This window comes from Schistocerca gregaria, chromosome 8 (genome assembly GCF_023897955.1).
Source record: "Schistocerca gregaria isolate iqSchGreg1 chromosome 8, iqSchGreg1.2, whole genome shotgun sequence".
In the NCBI taxonomy this organism is placed as follows: domain Eukaryota; kingdom Metazoa; phylum Arthropoda; class Insecta; order Orthoptera; family Acrididae; genus Schistocerca; species Schistocerca gregaria.
The window spans coordinates 166,521,209-166,548,050 of record NC_064927.1 but is presented as its reverse complement, the minus strand read 5'-3'; positions in this window follow the sequence as shown (position 1 = coordinate 166,548,050).

The window sequence follows — 26,842 nt, the reverse complement described above, 5'->3', positions numbered from 1 at the left end:
TTGCCGTTCCGTAGAATAACCAGAAATAGATCGTAATCGCTACTTTTTATCGTAGCCTATTAAATCCTTCACTCCCATATCTGTCCCCTTAATAATCTGAAATGCAGATATGAATTTTAAACACAGACAGTTATTATTTTCATTCGTGTTTTGAGTTCACCTCCAGACTGACAAGTGCTCTCGATAAATACTTGTAACTGATTAGTAAATAAGCAGCTACCATAACAAAAAATTTCAAGGTGGAAATCTGTCCAATATAATATGCTTTTATTATTTACCATTACACGTTAATCTTATAGTACACGTTAATAGATTTTGGAAGCTACCTTAAGCTCAATATCCGTACGTTACTCATTACTCTTGCCGAGTCAGCATATATTACGAAATGGAATTGAGTGCAACCACAACCGTAACAACATTCAAAACAATTATTTGCATTTATTTACAATCGCTGTTCATTTGGTATCCTACACGCTTTTTTCTCTCAGTCAAATTAAATGCGACCTTTCAGTAATATGTATCGATCAGTGATGGCCATGGCTACTGACGGGAATACTCCATAATCCTGCCTCGAAGATGGATATATGTGATGCCCCTAGGTTAGTTAGGTTTAAGTAGTTCTAAGTTCTAGGGGACTGATGACCTCAGACGTTAAGTCCTTTAGTGCTCAGAGCCACTTGACCATTTTTGACCCGCCTCTTCAAGGACTTTGCAATAAGAATCGCTTAAAAATCCATTAGTAGTAGTTGTCAGTTCTTAATAAGTTTTTACATTAAAATCGATGTCGACTTCAGAATCTATCAGCAAATGATTGAAAATCTTCCGTTTTAAAATATCGGAAGCACAGTTTTGAAGATCGTATTTCTTCTTTTCACTAGCATTTATGTCGTCTAATACGGCGTGCTTTTTCAGGATTTGGCAAATTCTTTTTATGACATAACTCTATGGCTAAATACCCTTCCTGACCTCATAATCATAGAGGTGACATAACGGAATGATGTTGTGGATGTCATCATTATTGTAAATCGTGTAAAAGTTGATCTGGATGCTGTAGCATTAAAGCTGTTTGTGTATTGTGTTATCTGAGGTAGAATCTGGGGACCAGCCCAGCATTCGCCTAAACAAGTACGGGAAATCGTCGTAAAACCACGCACGGGCTGGCCTGTGTTCCAGCCAACAGTCGTTTGCCTCCCGCAAGAATTCGACTCCAACGTAGCTCACCTCTCAGTGTCGAAAGTTGGCACTCGGAGTTCTCGGATATTCTAGAACATTGAAAATCGCATTCAATTTAAGAAACTCTCGAAGACATTTTCACTATTTCTTCCACTGTCCATCCAATCTTTGGCTTCAGATGTCCTAAATAATAATAAAAATAAAATAATGATAACAATAATGTTCATCAACTGTCAATATGGCTCTGTCGGCCCCCGGTATCTGCGTGGTCAGCGCGACAGAATGTCAATCCTAAGCTTCCGGGTTCGATTCCCGGCTGGGTCGGAGATTTTGGATGTAGTGTTGCCCTAATCATCATAATTTCATCCTCATCAACGAGCAAGTCGCTGAAGTGGCGTCAAATCGAAAGACTTTTTCACCTGGCGAACGGTCTAACCGACGTGAGGCCATAGTCACACGACATTTATTTACTATGGCTCTATTCTCAGGTTTTACTGTTATTCATTCTAAATTTTGTGTGTTTACACATTATTTCAGTCTCTTTAAAAGAGTTCCTGTAATAGGCTCTTCCGTTCGTTGCTGGAGGTGAACTGAACTAAGGGCAAATAGTACATAATCAGGGAAACGAAAGCGGTACAAATACGTTCAGAATATTTTCACTCTGCAGCGGAGTATGCGCTGAAAAGAGTGACCTGGCGCGATCGACGTATATACTAGGGACACTGGCCGGCACATCTGTGCAAAGCCCCATCGGACTATCACAGTGATTTCCATATCGTGATCGATCTGGACTTACTTTCCGAATAACCCTCGTGCGGGGATAAATTTCCGTATCTTTTGATTTCATTGGCTTAGGACCTTGACTTGTTTCACCCGTGAAGGGACCGTTGGCTTTAGTATTTGACATAAATTTCAGCTTGATACCTTTACCTTTCCTAAGAAAAAGGGATGTTAGCGGGCTGGCAGACAGACAAACGGACAACAAAATGATCCTACATTAGTTGCGTTTTTACCGACTGATGACCAGAATCCTTAAAACATTAAATTTTGATCAGTTACAGAAACAAACCGGCCTTGGAAGTAGATATTGCAGATCGCATCTTCTTAAAGTGATTCACGTGTTATTAGAACTGAGCTTGAATTACCACTATGTCTGTCATTCATACACTATGAGAAAGCTTTTGATCATGTTCAGCAGTGTCTGTACTGCTCTGGCTGGAAAAGTCTCAAAATTTTTATTTATAACCATAGCGAAATATTTCAGATCCTCGAACAGGAATACGAACAAGCTTTACGTACAAGTTTAACATATTTGAAACTTTCTTGCAGATTAAAACTGTGTTCCAGACCGAGACTCGAACTCGGGACCTTTGCCTTTTGTGGGCAAAAGGAATCTGCCAGGAAGCCCTTCTGCAGGTTCGCAGAAGAGTTTCTGGAAACTTTCGAAGTTAGGAGACGAGGTACTGCCAATATTGAAGCTGTGGGAACGGGTCGAGAGTCATGCTAAGGTAGCTCAGTTGGTAGAGCACACAACTTTAATCTGCAAAGAAGTTTCAAATATGTTGAATTTGTACGCATTGCTTGTTCGTATTCCCCATTTCAGGGTCAGAAATATTCCGCTATGGTTATAAATAAAAATTTTGAGGCTTTTCGAGCCAGAGCAGTACAGATACTACTGAACATAATGAAAAGCTTTCTCATAATGTATGAATGACAGGCATAGTGGTAACTCATGCTCCATTCTAATAACACATTCACCACTTTAAAAAGATGCTTTCTGCAATATCTACTTCTAAGGCCGGTTTGTTTCTCTGACTAATAAAAATCTAATGTTTTAAGGATTCTGGTCATCAGTCGGTAAAAACGCAACTAATGTAGGATCACTTTGTTGTCCGTCTGCCCGTCCATTAAGATCACTTTTTCTTAGGAACAGGTAAAGGTACCAAGCTGAAATTTATGTCAAATACTAAGGCCAACAGTCCCTTTGCAGCTGAAGTAATTCAAGGCCCTAAGCCAATGAAATCAAAAGATACGGAAATTTATCCCAATACGAGGGTTACTCGGAAAGTAATCGATCGCGATATGGAAATCATTGTGATAGTCCGATGAGGCTTTGCACAGATATGTTGGTCAGTGTCTCTAGGATATCCATTGATAGCGCCACGTTACTCGTTTCAGTGTTGAGTGCTCAGCGTGGATTTAAAGATGCCTAGGAATTAGCATCTCCCACCAAGGCCGACGGCGTGGTGAGAGATTGCGCCTGATGCCAGACAGTCCGCATAACGCAACTGTCATGCGGTACCTTCATGACAATTCTCAGCTGCACTCTGCAGGAGATTCTTCATTGCGCTTTCGAAGGGAATACATACAGCTTGTAAGTGGCTGCCCCTGAGTTGCGCCTCTACTCACATGAATCGCTGCGCTGGCATTTTGGAACAGTCGTATTGTTAGTCACTGTGCCACACTAGGTGTCTACATTAGTTTGTTTAATTTACTTCACATTTTTACTGTTTTCCGTCGCTTTTCTCATTAAATTACACTACATCTGTTCACTTCTTTTTGAAGGTATTTTAGGTTGGACTTGTTTAATTCAGCATATTCCATCATGTTCTGCTCTACTGTGATATGTTTGATACATCCTGTTTCTTTTTAGTAGCTGCCTCGCTATATTTGAGAAATTTATAATTTTTGTTTTGTTTTGCAGCTGCAGCATGTTTTGATCTTCAGTTACCTGTGTTAATAGATTTATTTTTTTAGTTTATACTGCCCATCTCTCTCTCTCTCTTGTGTGTGTTTGTGTTTGTGTGTGTGTGTGTGTGTGTGTGTGTGTGTGTGTGAGTGTCCACATCTCACGACATAAGTTACTTAATGCATTTACCTTTTGTGTGTGTGTGTGTGTGTGTGTGTGTGTGTGTGTGTGTGTCCACCTCTCACGACATAAGTTACTTAATGCATTTACCTTTTTATTTGTTGTAGGTGTTCCTGTTGCTAGCGTCCTGCCTCATTCTGCTTGGGGATTCCGAGGCACTGTACCCTGGATACTATCACAATGACTATCCTTTGTACCCATACAAGGCGTACCCCTCATATCCATATGGTGGCTGGCCTTTAGAACACTTCAAAGGTGTTCCTGAGCAAGCTGACAAGAAATTCCCGGCGTACTACAGCCCAGTAACTTATGATCCGTACGTGCCCAAATACGACGGATTACATCGACACTACCGTGAGTAGTTCTCGATCACAGCTACTGTCCTGTCACTTTCATACAACAACACCAAGTCCGATACTTGCAACGTATAAAAAGATGTGGAGTGCACAGTTCCTTCTTTACGTTTCACTTTATCTTGTCTTGCGAGTCCAATATTTGATGGGCACTAGTTCTTTATCTATTTTTCATGGTTTTAATCTTGTTAGAGAATATCGTTGCCTTTAGTTAAATGTCGAATTTAGTTACTTTGAATAGAAATCCACGTAGTGTGTTACTGAATTGTGTAGACTTTATTCTGCCTGTACTCGAGATTTATTTGTTAGTGTGCTGTGCCTGTGAGGCGGGAATGAGTAAACTGACTGCCTAGACGGGTGTATGGGAAAATGTTCCCAAAATGTACTCGGACTATCAACTGCTTGGGACCATCGGCCGTTAAGCAGGTGTACGGCCTTAATTCGCATCTGATTCACCTCCCAATGTCGTAACACTGTGCTGCTTGCTCAGCTCAATCAGAGATGATCAGGAGCATTTTTTTATCTAATGAAATGTGCTGGAACTAATTACGGAATTATTTCCACTTTTTTACTCATTTTAAACCTGCTCCATCTTTGAAAATTACGCAGCCATTTCTACTTAGGCCTCTCAACATCTCTTTTACCAATTCTTTTAAAAGTTAATAGCAATTTAGTAATCGGAGTTTTCCATACTTTGGCAAGACGTATGAGACAGACGAAATACCTACAGATTTCAAGAAGAATATAATAACTCGAATTCCAAAGCAAGCCCGTGTTGTCAGGTGTAAAAATTACGGAACTATCAGCTTAATAAGTCGCGGTTGCAAAATACTAACATGAATTCTTTACAGACGAATGGAAAAACTGGTAGAAGTCAACCTCGGCAAAGATCAATTTGGATTCCGAATAAATGTTGGAACACGCGATGTAATACTGACCCTCCGATTTATCTGATAAGATAGGCTAATGGAAGGCAAAACTACGTTTATAGCATTTGCAGATTTAGAGAAGGCTTTCGGCAATCTTGACTGGAATACTCTCTTTAAAATGATGAAGGCGCCAGGGATAAAATACACAGAGCGAAAGGCTATTTACAATTTGTACAGAAACCAGATGGCAGTTATAAGAGTCGAGTGGCATGAAAGGGAAGCAGTGATTGAGAAGGGAGTGAGACAGGGTTGTAGCCTATCCTCGATGTTATTCAATCTGTATATTGAGCAAGCAGTAAAGGAAACAAAGAAAAAATGGGAGTAGGAATTAAAATCCATTGAGGAGAAATAAAAACTTTGAGATTTCCCGACGACATGGTATATCTGTCAGAGAAAGGAAAGGTCCTGGAACAGCAGCTGAACGGAATGGACAGTGTCTTAAAAGGAGGATATAAGATGAACATCAACAAAAGCAAAACGGGGATAGTGGAATGTCGCCGAATTAAATCAGGTGATGCTGAGAGTATTAGATTAGGAAACGAGACACTTAAAGTTGTAAAGGAGTTTTTCTATTTGGGGAGCAAAATAACTGATGATGGTTGAAATAGAGAGGGTATAAAATGTAGACTGGCTATGGCAGGGAAAGCGTTTCAGAAGAAGCGAAATTTTTTAACATCGAGTACAGATTTAAGTTTTACTAAAAGTATTTCCTTCGAGTGTAGCCATGTATGGAAGTGAAACATGGACAATAAACTGTTTCGACAAGAAGAGAATAGAAGCTTTCGAAATGTGGTGTTACAGAAGTATGCTGAAGATTGGATGGGTAGATCACGTAACTAATGAGGATGTACTGAATAGAACTGGGGAGAAGAGGAAGTTGTGGCACAACTGGACTAGAAGAAGGGATCGTTTGATAGGACATGTTCTGAAGCATCAAGGGATCACCGATTTAGTTCTGAAGGGAAGCGTGGAGGGTAAAAGTCGTAGAGGGAGAAAAAAATGGTTCCAATGGCTCTAAGCACTATGGGACTTAACATCTGAAGTCACCAGTCCCCTAGACGTAGAACTACTTAAACCTAACTAACCTAAAGACATCACACATCCATGCCGTAGGCAGGATTCGAACCTGCGAACGTAGCAGTGCGGTTCCGGACTTAAGCGCCTAGAACCGCTCGGCCACAGCCGCCGGCGTAGAGGAAGACCGAGTGATGAATACACTATGCAGATTCAGAAGGAAGTAGGTTGTAGTAGTTATTCGGAGCTTGCACAGGATAGAGTAGGATCGAGTACTGCATCAAACCAGTCGCTGGACTGAAGACTACAATAACAACAATTAACTATTAATAGTGTACAAAGACTGAAGCAAATCCGTGATCCAAATGTCGTGGCCTCTCCTTCTGAGTTTATTGGCGGTTATACTCTCTGTGATTCTAATAAAACTGATCGGTACCCTTGAAGAGCAGGGAGAGATATCTTACTACTGTTTTATTAGACAACATTTCTTCACAATGAATGAGTCGAATATTCTGTGTCTTTTGATCTGCAATGCTTTGAAGTGAAAGATTTTAATATGCAGTCTGCACTTATGGGCTTCATTCGCCGTACCCATCATGTGTAGGTTTTCCTTAAAGTTCCTATAGCTGGTCATTAGTTGTACTATGAGATTAATCTGTCTTCTGCTCAATCTCAGGATTACAGATCTGTTCTTGAAACATGGTTTTAGCACCATTAACTTGTAATGTTTCTGTGTTTGATTCTTAGTCCAATATTCATCATACTGCCTCCTAATCTAGCTACGTGGTTTTCATTTTACCATCTCCTTAGTAATGGTTCCGACAGTTTCTGGTCCAACCAATGGACTCATCGCTTATGTCCTGGCCAGCCTATCTGTTCGTTCACTGCCATGGTTCATAGGCTACTTAAAGACGGTTTTACTTTTATACTTATGGTTTGATGGTGGCATTTAAAAACTGATAAATAGCGAAATGGGTAAAATACCCAGTGTAGTCACATGAATGTGACCTCAACCTATGTTCGACTTCAACGTCCGATAAGCACTCAGAGATGGAAGGTGGCAGCACTAGCAGTAAGTGGTATATAAAGCGTGTCCTGGGAACGTGACAACAGTGAAGCCGTTGTCATAACGGAAACGGAGCGATTTATTTGACGCCGAAAACGGTCTGCTCATTGGCTTTCAGGTCAAGGCTGAAAGCATTTCTGAAACGCCTAAAGCTGCAAACTGTTCGCGTGCCACCGTGGACCCAAAACAGCTCAATCCGAAACCAGTGCCGTGGCAATAATAGTGGACCACGGGACAATGATAGCAGTGGACCGACGGCTGCATAGATGTGAACGGGCGAGAGGACGTGCAACTGTTGAGCAACTGACCGTCCAGATGAACGAAGAGGCTATCAACAGTGTCTCCTCAACGACCGTTCAGCAAATGTTACTGCGTTTGCGCTTTCATAACAGGTGCCTTGTTCATGCACCCATGCTGACTGCTGTTTACTGGCGACGAAGGCTGTAATACTCAAGCTAATACCGTAACTGGAAGTCTCCTGAGTGGCGATAGACGAATCACATTTTATGCTCCATCGTAGTCAAAGCAAACACCATGCAACAATCGTCGAAAAGGTACAGGCTGGATGAAGGAGCATTATCGACTGGGGAACGTTATCATGACATTCCCTGGATGATCTCGTCATTATGCATCTATCGTTTGGAACCATGTCCACACCTACATGCAGTTTGTTTCTCCTCGGCACAATGGCATCTACCAGCGGGACACTGCAACGTGGCACATAGTTCACAGTGTACTTCTGTGGTTCGAATGGCACTGGGATGTGTTTGCCGTACTCTGCTGGCCAACAAACTCCCAGGAGTTAAACCTAATCGAGAATCTGTGGGATCACTTCGATCGGGCTGTTCGTGCCGTGGAACCTCAACCGAGAAACCTGGCGGAACTGGCTACAGCACTGGGGTTGCCATGGCTCCACATACCTGTCGGCAGTTCCATAACTTCATTGACTATCTTCCTACATGTCTCAAAGAGGTCTGCGCTTCAAAAGGGGGTCATTCAGGATGTTGGCAGGTAGTCCTAGTATTACTGGATTGCAGCTGGGATAAAACTCCGTTATCGCACCTGTGACGTCGGAGATAGGGCGCGCGCTGCTCCAAGCTGAGCGCCTGTGACGTCATACTACAGGTCTGCCTGGAGTCCACTATGCAGCAGCACGGAGCGTCATTCGCCCTGCGAACGTCGAGGAGTGCGGAAGCTTAGCTCTGGACGTTCACTGGGTTTTGGCTTGCTAGATTCACTCTGTGTTAACGTGCCTCTGCAATGCCTCGTCTGTGTACAAGTCGCTGAGAGCAATACACATTGACTTGGTTGGACAATTTAGTAAGCAACAGTGTATTAGTGTCCAAAACTGCACCTCTAACAGTGAGTGATCTGACACTGGAGAACAATGCGGGTTAAATGGGGCTGTTGTGATAGTAAAGTCATGCAGATTCGGATATTACATGGTTTTCCAAAATTACTTAAGAACAACTATGTGGTAAATACTTTCAAAAGGCAGACCATTTTGATTTCCTCCGTCAGTTCCTGTTTGTGCTACGTCTCTTATGAACTCGTCGTCGACGTTACGTTAAATCCTGATCTGGCTTCCATCCTGCCATGTTACAAGTAAAAGATAAATTTAGAGTACCGTAATCTCTGCTATGGTAAATAATCAACTAGTTTTAGTTTGAAAAGTCATCTGTAGAGGGTAGTTTTAAAAAAAGGAAAGATTTGTTATTTCACTTAAAAATTGCATTGTTTCCTTTCAGGCGTTTTGTGGTATTGAGTAAACGTGGTAGACAACTTGGTGAGCCAATGGCAACTCCTGCAACGCTTAATGTAGGCGTTTTTCTTTTCTTGTTGCCGTTTTAGTTATGAATGTTACTACACTTCTTAAATACTGTTGGATTCTTTATCCTCTGCCGTTCCTGTAACAGAATGTAAGTAAAGCTTGTGTATGTTAAAAAAGATAAAACGTTTCCGATCTTAGCGTAATGGGTTCAAAACTGAATTCTGTGGAACCCCATAGGTAGTTTCTCCACTGTCGATAAGTATTTCGCCCGTCATATGAAAAATTTTACTCACCTCTTTGCATCCATTGATGTGTTAACTGTTGGTGTTACTCATTTTGTTGCAGAGAAGTGGAGTGACTTTTGCATGCCTGATCAAATGGCAATAAAAGCTAATCACCACGTTAGCGTCAGGATAAAGACGAATTCGGTTATGATATTACCAGAATGTATTATGAAACCTGCTTCGAAGCTTAATGCTCTCATGTGACAAATAATTTCCCGGAACACTGTAATTGCTCGTGGCTTCTTTCGAATAAATGGCAGTATATTTTCTTGGCCTCTTGCCTACGTATTGCATTAGATCAGGCGGTGTGGGTTGTTTTATTTTGGACTGTAAGTGCATTATTGGTCGCATCAGTAATTACTGCCCGTGTTTTCTTTGTCGACAGCTCATGTCCCAGTGTTCCGACCAATTCCGCCTCCCCCGTACTTCAACGTGTACAACATCTTCGACGGCGGCAAAACCAAGCAGATGGCCACAGCACAAGCGAACGCCGCGTCATCGGCTGGTGGCAGCTCCAGGCAGGCAACCAGCGCTGAGTTCGAGCAAGAGATGACTTCCAGCAGCGACGCTCCAGTGTCTCTGGAGGTCTCTGAAGAGCGGAGTGCAGCGGCCAGTCCCTCACCTGCGTCAGCTCCTGTGACCGTTACCTATGCCCCAGTGTCGGCACACAAACTGACTGTGTTCCGTCCCCCCGCTCGCGTGAGAGACCAGCATGCGGCCCGTAAACATACTGCCGCCCCCAAGGCACACGTAACTGCGGCCAGTGTCGAATCAGACTCCCGCAGCGGTGAGAAGCTAGTGGCCGCTGCTCCAGCCTTCACCAACCACGGCTGGTATCCTCACAATCCCGCACACGTGTGAAGCAAACTGGATGCAGCGATGAATCGCCTACCGTGAAGCTTGATCAAGCAACCAAGAGTGTCTCCACTAGGTCTCAAGAGAGTCACCGCGCGATCTATGTAATCTAGTCTATCGTCTCTTTATTCAAAAGCACTCGCCACAAAACTAATAAAATGTTACAAGCACAGAGTTTATGAATTTTTTAACAAGAACATGAAGCATGCTGGTTGATTAAGACAATGCGCTGGAACTCGAATTCGGAACTTTGGGACTCATAGGCAATGCTCTTAGATACTGACTGACACTCCAAGTCCAGCTCACAGTTTTAATCTTCCAGGAAATTTTCAAGCACTCCGCTGTAGAATGTAAGATTCGTTCCGATAAAACATACCATTTCGTCAGTATGAAATCCTTTCTTCATCCTCACATCAAATACGACGTACTTTGGCTGAAATACTCAGCGACAGATCCTTGAGTCAAATTTGACTTTGTCAGATGGTAACACATGATCTGTTTTGTAAAATACTGTTTTTATTAACAACTTTTTTGAACGCATTGGATGAATTTACCGGCTTCGAATCTTATCAGTCATCATCAGAAATAAGAAGTACAGATAAGACAAACCGCTACAGTTAGTATTAAACATAAAAAACTAAAAGTTTACAAGTAAGCTAAGTATGCTTACGCTCTTTTTACGAACGCAGCAGTTTCATTTTATAAGCACGAAGCACGAACAAGAACGACATTTTGGTGTCAAGCGAACGAGATGGGCATTGCTGTAACTCCATCTTAAGTGATGGTATGAGGCTGCAGCTGGTCGAAGAGTTGAAGGAAATAGATACCAACGGATTCATTTAATAATTTTATGTTGCTACAAGTTTCAATGGCTCACTAGCACCATCCTCAAGCCCCCGCACACGAAACTAGGCACACACATAAATTTTTGTTTTGTTGGTAATTCTCTTGTCAGTGTTATTTCCTTACGTATGGTGGACTGTATAGGCTTAGTGCGTTTATTGTATAGGTAGGTGACAATTTTAGGATCAATATAAATCCTAAAATACATTGCAGAGCGGAACGATTTTGATTCTAAAATTGTCACATGCTTATACAATAAACTCTCAAAGTCTGTACAATCCCACATGCGTAAGGAAATAGCACTGACATGGGAAACACCAACAGAACATGAATTTATGTACCTGCCCACTACATATCTAGGAACGATATGTCACACAAATAACGCATTACTGAAACACACCAACATAAAATGTGCGTACCAGATACGACACAATCTTCGAACTTTACTACATTCCGGATATACAAAGGTAACCACATATTAAAATCAAGGCATATATGAAATTCACAAAGTATGTGATTAATTCTGTGTAGTCAGGCAGGATGGAATTCGAATATTTGATACCGAGAACACTTTAGAGAGAGCGACAGTAACCCATCAACTTTCTTCCACCAGTTGAAAACAGAACGATGTACAACGGACGATATAGAACTCGCTGTCAAGGTCTTACATATTGCACAAAAAGGACCACTAATGAGTATTCTTGAAGAAATCGAAATGTTTTCATACACATAAAAATTACACTGAAGAAATTGTAAATGAACAGATCGATTACAAACACATACATTACACAGAAAACCTTATTTAAATTATCCTTCCAAACACGAGGTGAGTAGCAAAACAAAATCTACAAACATATCATATACCATCTTACGACGAAATGAAAAATAACCCGTGGAAAACATAATTGGAAGAAAACAGCAGCGGGAAATTGCCACAAGCCGTGTGCATCACAATATGACTGGTGTAACCAAGTCCATAAAAAACAGTAGGATACAATTTCACACGTGTGTAGAGGCACATGAACACGAATCATACAAGCAATATAATATAGCTGCTAAGAATAAATATATGATGTAGAGGATACCATAGAGGGAAACAGCTTGTACCATGTAACACCGCTGACTCAACTGTCAATACACCTGTCACGAAATGAACATTTACAATTTGACAACTTAACACATAACTACCCCAGCAAAAGTTTAACATCTGCTATAGTTCCAATATCAAAGGAGAAAACTTATACAATAGTGTGATGTCATATAGATACAAATACCACTTGATGTACGTATCAAACCTTAACTCGATAATACGTTAAATTATCTAGTTAGAAGTCTGAAACATTGGAAAAAAGCTATGCAGTTTTCACCTTTTCACAGATAAGTTGACCTATTGTAATAAACAGACAATGGCACAGAGAAGTGTCATGGCCTCAAAACATAATATATGAAAAAGAGAATTACAATTTACAACAGTAATTTGATAGTTTTTTGGTACAGCGTGGACAAACATATTTCCATGCATACAAACACTTCTAGTTTCACTGCACATTTTCATAAAATTTAAACAAGCTACAGATCATCTTAATGTAAAAATGTCATGTTTTTATGTTTATACTGATGTTGTTATTCCAAAGAAGATATAAATTTGTCGCGAAATTTGACTTTAAGAATAACACCTGTGTATATGTAAAAATGCAATACTTTTATATCCTACGATTTTTAAAAAACCGCGTGTCCTGTTATTTGGTTTCGATGAAAAAGAAAATAAAGTATTTACTACCTCCAAATTCTCATTTAATGCTGCGCCTCGAACACAAAAGATTAAACTGTATTTCCTGTTGATAGTCTCTTTCTTGAAGCCAAATTACATGTATAACAGTAAAAGATATCTACTGCAAAATAGCGGACCTTCTTATATGAAACATTCTCAAGCAATCGCAAAATTTAGGAAGTTAAGAAACGTTCGCAATAGCCTGCATTCTTTATTATTAGCTCAGAAAATAGCATACATGCAATACTATAATGATAGTTTGCAATAGAACCTTTCCTGCATCAATCAAAAAACTGAAGATCGATGGATATAGTAATTTACAGAAGATCATGTGGTTTACTAAGCTGCTGTTTTCGAAAGTACCTTTTCGAAACCAGAAAACATCTTTGATGTAGTGCTAGGTTAATGAGTCATGGAAAGGATGATCTAGTTATCAAGATTCAGGAGAAATGGAAATAGATTCTCCTCCTTTTTTTTTTTTTTTGGACATCAGTCTACTGACTGGTTTGATGCGGCCCGCCACGAATTCCTTTCCTGCGCTAACCTCTTCATCTCAGAGTAGCACTTGCAACCTACGTCCTCAATTATCTGCTTGACGTATTCCAATCTCTGTCTTCCTCTGCAGTTTTTGCCCTCTATAGCTCCCTCTATCATTCCCTCATGTCTTAGCAGATGTCCTATCACCCTGTCCCTTCTCCTTATCAGTGTTTTCCACATATTCCTTTCCTCTCCGATTCTGCGTAGAACCTCCTCATTCCTTACCTTATCAGTCCACCTAATTTTCAACATTCCTCTATAGCACCACATCTCAAATGCTTCGATTCTCTTCTGTTCCGGTTTTCCCACAGTCCATGTTTCACTACCATACAATGCTACACTCCAGACGTACATCCTCAGAAATTTCTTCCTCAAATTAAGGCCGGTATTTGATATTAGTAGAGTTCTCTTGGCCAGAAATGCCTTTTTTGCCATAGCGAGTCTGCTTTTGATGTCCTCCTTGCTCCGTCCGTCATTGGTTATTTTACTGCTTAGGTAGCAGAATTCCTTACCTACATTGACTTCGTGACCATCAATCCTGATGTTAAGTTTCTCGCTGTTCTCATTTCTACTACTTCTCATTACCTTCGTCTTTTTCCGATTTACTCTCAAACCATACTGTGTACTCATTAGACTGTTCATTCCATTCAGCAGATCATTTAATTCTTCTTCACTGTCACTCAGCAGCTTCGATGCATGAGCTGTTAAGCTGATTGTGCGATAATTCTCGCACTTGTCAGCTCTTGCCGTCTTCGGAATTGTGTGGATGATGCTTTTCCGAAAGTCAGATGATATGGGGCCAGACTCATATATTCTACACACCAACGTGAATAGTCGTTTTGTTGCCACTCCCCAAATGATTTTAGAAATTCTGTTGGAATGTTACCTATCCCTTCTGCCTTATTTGACCATAAGTCCTCCAAAGCTCTTTTAAATTCCGATTCTAATACTAAAGCCCCTATCTTTTCTTAATCGACTCCTGTTTCTTCTTCTATCACATCAGACAAATCTTCACCCTCATAGAGGCTTTCAATGTATTCTTTCCACCTATCTGCTCTCTACTCTGCATTTAACAGTGGAATTCCCGTTGCACTCTTAATGTTCCCAACGTTGCTTTTAATGTCACCGAAGGTTGCTTTGACTCTTCACATTTTTCCTGCAGCCATTTCGTCTTAGCTTCCCTGCGATTCCTATTTATTTCATTCCTCAGCGACTTGTATTTCTGTATTCCTGATTTTCCCGGAACATGTTTGTACTTCCTCCTTTCATCAATCAACTGAAGATTTCTTCTGTTACCCATGGTTACTTCGCATCTACCTTCTTTGTACTTATGTTTTCCTTCCCAACTTCTGTGATGGCCCTTTTTAGAGACGTCCATTCCTCTTCAACTGTGCTGCCTACTGCGCTATTCCTTATTGCTGTATCTATAGCGTTAGAGAACTTCAAACGGATTTCGTGATTCCTTAGAACTTCCGTATCCCACTTCTTAGCGTATTGATTCTTCCTGACTAATACCTTGAACTTCAGCCTACTCTTCCTCACTACTATATTGTGATCTGAGTCTATATCTGCTCCTGGGTACGCCTTACAATCCAGTATCTGATTTCGGAATCTCTATCTGACCGTGATGTAATCTAATTGAAATCTTCCCGTATCTCCCGTCCTTTTCCAAGTATACCTCCTCCTCTTGTGATTCTTGAACAGGGTATTCGCTATTACTAGCTGAAACTTACTACAGAACTCAATTTTCTCCTCTTTCATTCCTTGTCTCAAGCCCATATTCTCCTGTAACCTTTTCTTCTACTCCTTCCCCTACAACTGCATTCCAGTCGCCCATGACTATTAGATTTTCGTCCCCCTTTACATACGGCATGACCCTTTCAATATCCTTATACACTTTCTCTATCTGTTCATCTTCAGCTTGCGACGTCGGCATGTATACTTGAACTATCGTTGTCGGTGTTGGTCTGCTGTCGATTCTGATTAGAACAACCCTGTAACTGAACTGTTCACAGTAATAGACCCTCTGCCCTACCTTACTATTCATAACTAATCCTACACCTGTTATACCATTTTCTGCTGCTGTTGATATACTCATTTGACCAGAAATCCTTGTCTTCCTTCCACTTCACTTCACTGACCCCCTACTATATCTAGATTGAGCCTTTACATTTCCCTTTTCAGATTTTCTAGTTTCCCTACCACGTTCAAGCTTCTGGCATTTCACGCCCCGACTCATAGAACATTATCCTTTCTTTGATTATTCAATCTTTTTCTCATGGTAACCTCCCCCTTGGCAGTCCCCAGCCGGAGATCCGAATGGGGGACTATTCCAGAATCTTTTGCCAATGGAGAGATCATCATGACACTTCTTCAACTACAGACTACATGTCCTATGGATACACGTTACGTGTCTTTAATGCAGTGGTTTCCATTGCCTTCTGCACCCTCATGTCGTTGATCATTGCTGATTCTTCCGCCTTTAGGGGCAATTTCCCACCCCTAGGACAAGAGAGTGCCCTGAACCTCTATCCGCTCCTCCGCCCTCGTTGACAAGGCCGTTGGCAGAATGAGGCTGACTTCTTATGCCGGAAGTCTTCGGCCGCCAATGCTGATTATTTATCAAAATTTAGGCAGTGGCGGGGATCGAACCCGGGACCGAAGACGTTTCGATTAGGAATCAAAGACGCTACCGCTAGACCAAGGGTACCTGCTCCTCCTATGTTTTCGAATTCAAAGATGTGACCTCTTAGTAGATGAAAACGCTGCAACAACATCGGAAGTACGTAGTGCAATCTATTAGTTATTTGGCTGGAGTCATAAGTAGAAACCCCAATCGCTGTCTAACACTTTTGGCCCCATAGAGTACTGCGACAACGAGGCTCCATGCACCCATCCTGGTACATGAGTGTTTCCTTGTGGAAAAGTATTCATGCGCAGTAATAAAAACAAAACAGAAAAAACTCTCAGTCGAGGCTAGGGAATACATGCAGATGTTACACGAAGGAACTAGCAAGTAAACCTACAAAACGGATGCACTTCGATTTTGATCAGCTTTCAATATGTTATACTGTAGAGCAAAATAAGAGACAAATCTTTTTTGTAGGTGCCCATACGGCGTGGTACAAAAGTGGTTACATTGAACGGAAACCGCCTAAATATGAGACATGCGAGCACTCTTACATTAAAAACTGTGACCTTTTTGTGATTCCTGTCATGAAATTGCAATTGTCCGATGTGGTTGGTGGGTAAACTCAGAGTGCATTCAGCATTTTTCTGACTTGTACAATTCTTTGCTTCCACGGTATTGTACAGATTCACAATGATGTATAGTCAGTCTCAAATACAACATAATTAAATCTGAAAAGGTTATAACTTGAAAACAATCGAAACTCACCAAACGTAAAAAGAGAACAAAAATACAGCAAAAGATATTTTATATTTCATAACATTAAAGGGAAATATACGTATAGAACAATGTATGTATAATATAGAATGTAGAATATATTTATCTAGAAAACACTGTTTAAAAAACCTAACATGACAGATGGCGCTGTAGCGGACACGCAGCGGGCGCTGGTATGGCGATATAGAAATATTTCTAGCGTATTTCTAACAAATGCGAAATGAAAAGTGAAATTGTGGGGAGGAGGAGATTTCGAAAAACTGACTTTTTCGACAACTCTGGGTGCAGCTTTGTAACTTACATTAAGAAGCTTAGAACGTTTATATGAAGATTTTCTTATATCTATTACCGTTTCAGCAGTATTCATTCAGAAAAATTAAACTCAAATGTTTATCAAGGGAGTGTTTTACGTCCTTAACGGCCACAGAATTTTGTGGAGAAGTAGTTAAGGACTCATTTTACTGACCCGGCACTCTGACGTTAAGTCGAGTGTCTAAGAAAACTGAGGGCAGCAACTTACATGAAGGAAATAGAAACCAGTGCTAAGTTTCGCACATGACGTCGAAACACTTCGTGGGTGTAAATACTTGGCGAATGAACTTGCTAATGTCTCACGTGAGCATGAAAACAATGATGAATGCTCTTATCCCTAATTTAATTATGTAAACTCGTTGGTACAAAGAAGCTAAACGCGTATAATCTCAACGACAGAGAAAGTAGTCACTTAATTACAGAGAATTTTCCCACCTACATCTATCAATAGAGCGAAAAATCCAACAAACACTACAGATAAGGTTGCATATAGCACGAGGGCATGTATGAAGACACAGGTACAGGAAATGAAGAAATTGAAGACAGAATTAAGCACGCCGGATAATCATTATAAAAAAGTTTGAAATAAAAACATATACTGATAATAATTATTCCTTGGGTAGCCCTTAGTGTTCTCTTAGAGCACCAAGATAACGGGGTACTAATTTGCTGTCATACTTCCAGCACAGTGACACCTTTTTAATAGGGAATATCTACTTTTATTATTTTAGAGTCTTGGAATGGACACGAAAGGCTTTTCAGCCCTCAATCCAAGCTCTATGCAAAAAGAAACGAATCGAATGGTGTGAATGTTGTATTAATCGATGAAAAAATGACACATACATCACAGGCTCTGTTACGTTCACTTCCTCTATGATGATAGACGAAGCAAAAAATATTTCTTAGAAGAGAAGGAGTATTTCACAAGTTCAATGTCTTGGGGTGAGTCATTTTCCAGAAACAACCATTTTGGGCCATTCATACAAGGAGAAAATAAATGTGTCAGCTACGGGACATGGCAGTGACAGGCAGTGACATGGAGCCCATACATTCTATGAAACTAGGCCTCATACCATTGGTAGACTGTGGAAGACACGCAGTTCCTTGGAATTATATGAAGAAGTCCACTTTGACGAACCTAAGTGCATTGTAAGTACTCAAGGACGGTTAATGTCTATGAGCGAGGTGTCAGTCATTCACTATTTGTTAAGAGAATGGGTTGGAATGTGCTTCGCGGTGCCCGGGTTCCCGGGTTCGATTCCCGGCGGGGTCAGGGATTTTCTCTCCTTCCCTTATGGCTGGGTGTTGTGTGATGTCCTTAGGTTAGTTAGGTTTAAGTAGTTCTAAGTTCTAGGGGACTGATGACCTAAGATGTTAAGTCCCATAGTGCTCAGAGTCATTTGAACCATTTTTTTGGAATGTGCTTAGTGATGACTGGTATTTTATTTTCCTCTCTGTTTTGCTCCACTTACGACTGGCTCGTGGACAGAACGACGTGCGGTGAAGCTCTGTACGAGTTATTCACTGTTGTTGTTGTGGTCTTCAGTCCAGAGACTGGATCGATGCAGCTCTCCATGCTACTCCATCCTGTGCAAGCTTCTTCATCTCCCAGCACTACTGCAACCTACATCCTTCTGAATCTGTTTAGGGTATATTTGGTCTCCCTCTACGATTTTTACCCTCCACGCTGCCCTCCAATGCTAAATTGATGATGCCTTGATGCCTCAGAAGCTGTCCTACCAACCGATGCCCTGCACAAATGGTTTAATTCATACTTAACTGGAAGAATGCAGAAAGTTGAAATAAGTGGTTCATGTAATGTTAAAACAACAGCTGATTCCTCAAACTGGGGGGCTATCAAATACGGGGTCCCAAAGGGTTTAGTCTTAGGTCCTTTACTGTTCTTGACATACATTAATGACTTACCATTCCATATTGATGAAGATCCAAACTTAGTTCTTTTTGCTGATGATACAAGTATAGTAATAACATCCAAAAACCAAGAACTAAGTGATGTAATTGTAAATGATGTTCTTCACAAAATTATTAAGTGGTTCTCAGCAAACGGACTCTCTTTAAATTTTGATACAACACTGTATATACAGTTCCGTACAGTAAATGGCACAACTCCAGTAATAAATATAGACTTGGAACAGAAGTCTGTAGCTAAGGTAGAATTTCCAAAATTTTTAGGTTTGTCCATTGATGAGAGGTTAAACTGGAAGCAACAGAATGATGGTCTGCTGAAACGTCTGAGTTCAGCTACGTGTGCTATTAGGGTTATTGCAAATTTGGTGATAAGAATCTCAGTAAATTAGCTTACTATGCCTACTTTCATTCACTGCTTTCGTATATGATCATATTCTGGGGTAATTCATCGTTGGGTAGAAAAGTATTCATTGCTCAAAAAAGTGTAATCAGAATAATTGCTGGAGCCCACCCATGGTCATCCTGCAGACATCTCTTTAAGGATCTAGGGATCCTCACAGTAACCTCACAGTATATATATTCACTCATGAAATTTGTTGTTAATAATCAAGCCGAGTTCAAAAGTAATAGCAGTGTGCATAGCCATAACACCAGGAGAAAGGATGATCTTCACTATGCAGGGTTAAATCTGACTTTGGCACAGAATGGGGTAAATTATGCTGGCACAAAAGTCTTTGGTCACCTACCAAATAGCATCGAAAGCCTCACAGATAGTCAACCAACACTTAAAAATAAATTAAAAGATTTTCTATATGACAACTCCTTCTACTCATTGGCAGAATTTTTAGATATAAACTAAGGGAGGGAAAAAAAACTAACTTAAACATTAGTGTCATGCAATATTTTGTGTAATGTAATATCTTGTACAGACATATTTCATTAATCAAACACGTTCCACATCATTACGAAGTGTCGTATTCATAATCTATGGGACAAGTATTAATCTAATCTATTCTAATCTAGTCAAGGTGTGCCACAAATTTCTGTCAATACCTCCTCATTAGTTACGTGATCTACCCATCTAATCTAATTTGAAACACGAACAGCTGCTAGTATGAGTTTCTTAGAAGTAGATACCTTAGGGGTTGCAAAGAAACTTAAATCGCTTGATACGGGCAAGTCTTCAGGTCCAGATTGTATACCGATTAGGTTCCATTGAGATTACACGGATACAATAGTTCCCTACTTAGCAATCATATACAACCGCTCGCTCACCGATAGATCTCTACCTACAGATTGGAAAATTGCGCAGGTCGAACCAGTATTTAAGAAGGGTAGAAGGAGTAATCCATCGAACTACAGACCTTTATCATTGACGTCGGTTTGCAGTAGGGTTTTGGAGCATATACTGTATTCAACCATTATGAATTAACTCGAAGGGAACGATCTATTGATACGTAATCAGCATGGTTTCAGAAAACATCGTTCTTGTGCAATGCAGCTTGCTCTTTATTCGCACTAAGTAATGGCCGCTATCGATTGGGGATCTCAAGTTGATTCCGTTTTTCTAGATTTCCAGAAATCTTTTGACACCGTTCCTCACAAGCGACTTCTAATCAAGCTGCGGGCCTATGGGGTATCGTCTCAGTTGTGCCACCGGATTCGTGATTTCGTGCCAGGAAGGTCGCAGTTCGTAGTAATAGACGGCAAATCATCGAGTAAAACTGAAGTCATATCAGGTGTTCCCCAGGTAAGCGTCCTGCGACCTCTGCTGTTCCTGATATATATAAATGACCTGGGTGACAATCTGAGGAGCTCTCTTAGGTTGTTCGCAGATGATGCTGTAATTTACCATCTAGTAAGGTCATCCGAAGACCAGTATCAGTTGCAAAGCGATTTAGAAAAGATTGCTATATGGTGTGGCAGGTGGCAGTTGACGCTAAATAACGAAAAGTGTGAGTTCCATAAGAAATCCGTTGGAATTCGATTACTCGATAAATAGTACAATTCTCAAAACTGTCAATTCAACTAAGTACCTGGGTGTTAAAATTACGAACACCTTCAGTTGGAAAGACCACATAGATAATATTCTGGGGAAGGCGAGCCAAAGGTTGCGTTTCATTGGAAGGACACTTAGAAGATACAACAAGTCCACTAAAGAAACAGCTTACACTACACTCGTTCGTCTTCTGTTAGAATGTTGCTCCGCGGTGTGGGATCCTTACCAGGTGGGATAAACGGAGGGCATCGAAAGGGTGCAAAAAAGGGCAGTTCGTTTTGTCTTATCACGTAATAGGGGGGAGAGTGTGGAAGATATGACACTCGAGTTGGGATGGAAGTCATTAAAGCAAAGACGTTTCTCGTCGCGTCAAGATCTATTTACGAAATTTCAGTCACCAACATTCTATTCCGAATGCGAAAATATTTTGTCGAGCCCAACCTACACAGGTAGGAATGATCATCAAAATAAAGTAAGAGAAATCAGAGCTCGAACAGAAAGGTTTAGGTGTTCGTCTTTTCCGCGCGCTGTTTGGAAGTGGAATGGTAGAGAGATTGTGATTCGATGAACCCTCTGCCAAGAACACAAATGTGAATTGTAGAGTAATCATGTAGATGTAGATGCAGATTCTTCTCTAGCACCACATTTCGAAAGCTTCTATTCTCTTCTTGTCTAAATTAATAGTCGTCCACGTTTCACTTCTATACAAGGTCACACTCCATACAAATACTTCCAGAAACGACTTCCTGCCACTTAAATCTATACTTGATGTAAACAAATGTCTCTTCTTCAGAAACGCTTTCGTTGCCATTGATAGTCTACATTTTATATCCTCTCTACTTCGACCACAATCAGTTATTTTGGTCCCTAAATAGCAAAGCTCATTTAATACTTTAAGTGTCTCATTTTCTAATCTAATTCCCGCAGCATCACCCAATATAATTCGACTACATTCCATTATCCTCGTTTTGCTTTCGTTGATGTTCATATTATATCCTCCTTTCAATACACTGTGCATTCCGTTCAGCTGCTCTTCCAGGTCCTTTGCTGTCTCTGGCAGAATTACAATGTCATCGGCGAACCTCAAAGTTTTTATTTCTTCTCCATGGATTTTAATTCTTACTCCAAACTTTTCTTTTATTTCCATTCCTACTTGCTCAATATACAGATTGAATAACATTGGGAATAGACTACAACCCTGTCTCACTCCCTTCCCAACCACTGCTTCCCTTTCATGCCCCACGACTCTTATAACTGCCTTCAGGTTTCTGTACAAATTGTAAATAGCATTTCGCTCCCTGTATTTTACCCCTGCCACCTTCAGAATATGGAAGAGAGTACTTCAGTCAACATTGTCAAAAGCTTTCTGGGTCTACAAATGATAGAAACGTAGGTTTGCCTTTCCTTAATCTATCTTCTAAGATTAGTCTTAGGGTCAGTATTGGCTCACGTGTTCCATTGTTTCTACGGAATCCAAAGTGATCTTCCCCGAGGTCGGCTTCTACCAGTTTTCCATTCGTCTGTAAAGAATTCGACTCAGTATTTTGCAGCCGTTGCTTATTAAACTGATTGTTCGGTAATTTTCACATCTGTCAATACCTGCTTTGTTTGGGATTGGAATTATTATGTTCTTCTTGAAGTATGATGGTATTTCACCTGCCTCTTATATCTTGCTCACCAGATGGTAGAGTTTTGTCAGGGCTGGTTCTCCAGAGGCTATAAAATTATTCATTATCTGTTCAAAAATATCTGGACACTTCTATGTAATGCGGATTACCAGTGAATATGACGAGATGCGAACCCGCTAGTGTAAAGGAAGGCGGGGAATATTACATTGTCGGTAGAGAAGCTTGGGTAGGTCATGGAGCTCAGTGACTTCGAAAGTGGACTAGCCATTGTATGTCACCTGAGGAACAAACCCATCAGGGACATAACCCGTTTAAAGCTATCCAAGTCGATTATTAGTATATGATTTGCGGTGATGAGTCATTCTGTTCTATGTGGGAATCCAGTGGGTTTGGGTTTGGCAAATGCCTAGAGAACATTACGTGCCGTTATGAGGAGTGTCAACAGTAAAGCACAAGGGCGTTGGTGTTAGGGTATGTTTTTCGTGGTAGGGTGTGTTACCCTTTTCATACTTAGGAAAAGGCTAAATGCAAAAGGATATGAACATATTTTGCAGTATTGCTTATTGCGTACAGTAGAGGTACAGTTGGGAGCCGATGATTGTATCAGCATGACGTAGTGTCTTGTCACAAAGTAGCATTCTGAGGCAACCGTTTGTGGACACTAACATTCCTGCAGCGAGCTGTCCTGCCCAGAGTCCCGACAAAAACTCAATGGAACAGCTTTGGATTGAGTTCGAACATTGGCTTCACTCCAGAACCCAGTGTCGAACCTTCTCTGGTTTCGACTCTTGGGGACGAATGTATTGCCATTCCTCCACATACGTGCAAACACCTCATTAACAGTGTCTCCGGCAGAATTCAGTCCGTTTTAGTGGCAAAAGGTCGACACAACCTCCATTAATGCCCACTAATAGGTGCTCTCGACGTAATCGTTGCACTTGAAGGATGTGGGAGGAATTAATCCGTTTCTGAATTTTCTTGGAATCTACTAATTCGGAATTTCAACAGTGACGTTCTCCGTGACTCATAACGCCTCGCTTGTAGCCTCTGCCACTAGGGTTTAACGAGCGTCTCTATTACGTACTTGCGCTCTCTAACGAACATGCCACTCTTCGTAGAATCTTATGCCTTCTATAACTTTTTTTGACATTATTAGCTCATGTCTTAAGACGTGTTCTATCATCCTGTCCGTTCTTCTTGTCAGCGTTTTCCAAACGTTTCTTGCTCCGACGATTCTGTGGAGAACCGCACCATTCCATACCTTCTCAGTCCACCTATTAATATCACCTAGTGTAACATCCCAGGCAGAGAAGCAATACCCAAGAATCTCTCGAGCGATTGTTTTCTAAGTCACCTTTTTCGTGAACGAATTACATTTCCTTAGGATTCTTGCAACGAATTTCAGCATGGAATACGGTTTTGATATAGCTAGTTGCACGTGGCCATCCAAGATGATGTAGCTCCACACAGTTACTTACAGACATTTTGCTACGTTACTGTTTCCAGCGATTTGTAACCGAACAGTATCAGACGTCTCCGTCTATTTGAAGGCAATGCTAATATTTAATTAAGTTCGCCCTCAACCGCACTACGCTATACGGAGTGAGTGAGTGAATATATACAGGCCGATGAAAGTAAGCCACAAACGAGCAAGGTAGTTTTTTTTCGGAAATAGAAAGGTAAACGCTCTTAACGTGCTTCTTCCTTGCTCCTTTATTTGAATGTTTTAGTAGTTACTCTTCCAGGCTCAGCCGGTAAGCCGGCCGCGGTGGTCTCGCCGTTAAGGCACTCAGTTCGGAACCGCTGCGACTGCTACGGTCGCAGGTTCGAATCCTGTCTCGGGCATGGATCTGTGTGATGTCCTTAGGTTAGTTAGATGTGAGTAGTTCTAAGTGCTAGGGGACTGATGACCACAGATGTTAAGCCCCATAGTGCTCAGAGCCATTTGAACCAATCAGCCGTTAAGTAGAGAAGAAATGAAACTCGAGAAATAAATACGAGGGTTGTAACTTAATAGTGGCAACGTACCTATTTTGTGTGGGTTGTAAATAAATAGTTTCATCCGTTAAGGTTCCAACCCTCGTATATTACAGACTATGCTATGTACAACATTTTCACTTTTACGTGATTTCATCACGGATTCTGCCTCATAGGTGAAATACATTGTACTGTTATAAAATAAATGGATCGAGTGGAGAGAGTTTGAACTGTGCAGTTCATAGTCACCCAGCACAGTTCTACGTCCCAGTGCTAAGTCGTCTATGGTCAGGGGAATGTGTTTACGTTACAGCTGCATACCAGGCTGCTTACAAAACGAACGTAACGAGACACGCCGATCTACTTTTAGAGATGACACAACGTTTCTGTCTTGCTTACACGTAAATGTGTCGGCAAACTTATTTCGGTACCTGATTCGACATTTTACAGTTTGCAGATCATTTATAACACGCGACTAATCATACTATCAACATTACACTGTAATAACGTCGGCATTTCATTCCTTTTTGTTAACCAAACAGAGAGAGTATCAGAATTTGGCTTTTCGTCTCAGTCTGGAAGTATAAGGAAATAAACTGCCTATAACGCTTAGCTCCAGTTTAGTTTCAAAGTGACAAACACAGTCTTCACTCCAGGCACTGTGAAGCTAATGTCTACCAATAATTTCATCTGAACGTATATGGAAAAATGAAAATTTTTTAAGTTTATGGCAATCTGCATGTAATATTTATTTACTATCTAATATCTGTATTGGCTTATTTCACCTGGAGGTGTCACACCTAATGACATCTGACAAGAAACCGAAAAACGATTTGTAAAGATAGCAAGATTAGTAGTTTTTTTCATTATTATCATGTTCATACAAATTTTAGATTTAAATTAGGGAGCTTATTTTATTTATTTTGTTCTAAAATTTTAATAGCAAGTACCAATCTGAGAAATGAATAAGTTTCAATTTCAAATACGCTTTACAACATATTCAAAATATCCTCCCATAGCCCCTCATTTGCTACCATAAGTAGACACGTAATTCTGTGGCGTTACTTCTTTTAGCAGTAATGTGGAACACTGAAAGACAGTTCACTACTTAAGGCTGCTCCTTGTCAGCCGGCCACTGTGGCCGAGCGGTTCTAGGCGCTTCAGTCCGGAACCGCGCTGCTGCTATGGTCGTAGGTTCGAATCCTGTCTCGGGCATGGATATGTGTGATGTCCTTAGGTTAGTTAGGTTTAAGTAGTTCTAAGTCTAGAGGACTGATGGCCTCAGATGTTAATTCCCATACCGCTTAGAATCATTTGAAGCATGTTTTTAGCTCCTTGTCACTCAATTACGAATTCACAGATGTGTCAGTCCATTAATAGTTACTGCTTTTAAATTTCGAAAGTTATTTCATCTTCTAAGAAACCGTCGGAAGAACGTTAGACAACAGATTTTCGATGGGGTATAAGGGTACTTTAGTAGATCTAAAACATACAGAGCAGAATTTCTACAAACTGTTTCATAGATATTAGTGTATAGGTTCACTACCTAGGTTCAAAAGCGATATGACGGAGAATCGAGAAACCTTCTGTTACAATAATATTACTAGTTGGGGTACCCGGTTTCGCTCAGGAAGATGATAAGAGATTTGTGGTAGATGGAATAAAAATATAAGCTTAAAAATATAATTGATAAAAAATAATTTTTGTACACATATTTTAACTATTTTCAACACTAGCTAAAGTGTACGACGTAAAAAATATTGAAAGCATATTCTAACGATTTACAATACTAACTGTTTATAAACAACATTTTTCACTTTGTTATCCGGTGAATACATATACAAATTTTTTGAATTTCCTACTTGAGAGCAAGTATTTAACCGTGAGAGAAGCAGTAGTCTTAATGTTGGTGCTGCAATATTTTTAAGTTTGTCCTTGCTATTTGTTAACGGTAAAACTGTAGGCTAATTTCATTGGAAATTGCAGTTTCTTAAATTGGACTGGTAGGTCAGCAGAGATCAGTGAGTTCTGTCGATAAATAATGTGTGTCTTTCGTGCTTTTTCGCTGTTCTTTTTGTTTTAGCCGTTTTGCTTCAGAACTGGCTAGATTTCCTCCTCTTTTTTTT